Raw genomic sequence first — 2,875 nt, 5'->3', positions numbered from 1 at the left:
AGGGAAGGAGGAAGGTTTGGCCATCTGGAATGAAGTGAAGGAGGAAGGTTTGGCCATCTGGAATGAAGTGAAGAGGGAAGGTTTGGCCATCTGGAATGAAGTGAAGGAGGAAGGTTTGGCCATCTGGAATGAAGTGAAGAGGGAAGGTTTGGCCATCTGGAATGAAGTGAAGAGGGAAGGTTTGGCCGTCTGGAATGAAGTGAAGAGGGAAGGTTTGGCCGTCTGGAATGAAGTGAAGAGGGAAGGTTTGGCCATCTGGAATGAAGTGAAGGAGGAAGGTTTGGCCATCTGGAATGAAGTGAAGAGGGAAGGTTTGGCCATCTGGAATGAAGTGAAGAGGGAAGGTTTGGCCATCTGGAATGAAGTGAAGGAGGAAGGTTTGGCCATCTGGAATGAAGTGAAGAGGGAAGGTTTGGCCATCTGGAATGAAGTGAAGGAGGAAGGTTTGGCCATCTGGAATGAAGTGAAGAGGGAAGGTTTGGCCATCTGGAATGAAGTGAAGAGGGAAGGTTTGGCCGTCTGGAATGAAGTGAAGAGGGAAGGTTTGGCCGTCTGGAATGAAGTGAAGAGGGAAGGTTTGGCCATCTGGAATGAAGTGAAGGAGGAAGGTTTGGCCATCTGGAATGAAGTGAAGAGGGAAGGTTTGGCCATCTGGAATGAAGTGAAGAGGGAAGGTTTGGCCATCTGGAATGAAGTGAAGGAGGAAGGTTTGGCCATCTGGAATGAAGTGAAGAGGGAAGGTTTGGCCATCTGGAATGAAGTGAAGAGGGAAGGTTTGGCCATCTGGAATGAAGTGAAGAGGGAAGGTTTGGCCATCTGGAATGAAGTGAAGAGGGAAGGTTTGGCCATCTGGAATGAAGTGAAGAGGGAAGGTTTGGCCATCTGGAATGAAGTGAAGGAGGAAGGTTTGGCCATCTGGAATGAAGTGAAGAGGGAAGGTTTGGCCATCTGGAATGAAGTGAAGGAGGAAGGTTTGGCCATCTGGAATGAAGTGAAGAGGGAAGGTTTGGCCATCTGGAATGAAGTGAAGGAGGAAGGTTTGGCCATCTGGAATGAAGTGAAGAGGGAAGGTTTGGCCATCTGGAATGAAGTGAAGAGGGAAGGTTTGGCCGTCTGGAATGAAGTGAAGAGGGAAGGTTTGGCCGTCTGGAATGAAGTGAAGAGGGAAGGTTTGGCCATCTGGAATGAAGTGAAGGTGGAAGGTTTGGCCATCAGGAGTGAAGTGAAGGATGAAGGTTTGGCCAGCAGGAATGAAGTGAAGGAGGAAGGTTTGGCCATCAGGAATGAAGGAGGAAGGTTTGAAGGTTTGGCCAGCAGGAATGAAGGAGGAAGGTTTGAAGGTTTGGCCAGCAGGAATGAAGGAGGAAGGTTTGAAGGTTTGGCCAGCAGGAATGAAGTGAAGGGGGAAGGTTTGGCCATCAGGAATGAAGGAGGAAGGTTTGGCCAGCAGGAATGAAGGAGGAAGGTTTGGCAAGCAGGAATGAATGAGTGAAGCAGGAAGTGATGTGAAGGAACATCTGTGTTGAACCTTTCTTTTTGTTTCTTTTATTGATTGACATGAACACACACACAGTATACCTTCACAACGAGGGTTCTTGTCCTAAGTTTTACTTTTTAGTTGCTCTATCTTCTTCGCTGCCTAACTCACTTGTGTAAACAATGTGAGCCTATGTAATAACCCAGTGTTCGGTTGGCTCTGTGTATGTGTGTGTGTGTGTGTGTGTGTGTGTGTGTATCCGTGGTAAACTTTAACATTGTCATTTTCTCTGGAAATACTTAGTCAATTTATACTAAATTTGGCACAACATTAGCAAATGATAAGTTCTTTCCATTCATTCTAATCATAATGATATTGCCTCCTTGGGAAGGGCACAAAATAGATTTATATACCGTTACAATTTTCTTTTTTATGTACAAAACTTAGCATTTTTATGTGACATGCTCACACACTGAATAATAGCAGCTCATTAATATTTTTGTTGCTGAAAATGGAACTTCCTTTACTCAGTGTGGAAGTTACATGTACACACTCATCTCTCAATGTGCCTGTTATAGGCTGAAAACTAATTATTAGTAAGGGATATAGTTGTCATAACAGATCTCGCTCACCTAAAACATTACATCTTAAAAAAACGACTCAAGGCATAAAAAGGCTTTTATGTTTCATACTCAGTGGGAAGGTCTTACACTATTTATATTTGAGAATGATGTTAACTACAACATCGATGTGTTTACTGCAGACAGATATTTTACAGATGTTACTACATTAACTGGAATAAACATAACAGAAATTGTACTTGACAGACCCCACGCGAATCGACGGACGCGGACATCTTGGATTGCAGTGTGCCACATTCACGCAATAATTCGCGCTAACATATAGTTGACAGGAGGCGAAGAAGGCAGCAGAGATTTATACAGAGAGAGATTTGCGTACATGCCTAAAAACTTACTACACAAATGTCACCAACAAGCATACAGACAAACAATGTCGATTTTCCAAGCACAATTTCAGTTAGATCGCGTCGTATTATGCATGCACTAAGGAAGACAACTCTGACCTTTGCCAACTGTACGTCTATTTATAGTAGTCCAAGCGTGGAAGTCTTTAAACATGCTCTACCTAGATTTGAAAGATCTTTTTCCCCCCTAACATTAACATAATCTTTATGTACTGTTTTCCATATCGCTCGGAGGCCAGGTACAAATATGCTAAGCTCTCCTAGCAGACAGCGATGTGTCGAGGTACCATAGGATGTTTTGTTTGCTTGCTGCCTGTCCAGTTCTGGAAATGCAGAATATCGTATACCATTCCCGTTGTTTTTTTCACAGTTCTGAAATAGCTAGTGGGTAACAACTCCGCTGTTTTATTTAA

Source organism: Babylonia areolata, chromosome 27, assembly GCF_041734735.1.
Source record: "Babylonia areolata isolate BAREFJ2019XMU chromosome 27, ASM4173473v1, whole genome shotgun sequence".
Taxonomy (NCBI): Eukaryota; Metazoa; Mollusca; class Gastropoda; order Neogastropoda; family Buccinidae; genus Babylonia; species Babylonia areolata.
Note: the sequence above shows the minus strand (reverse complement) of the source record.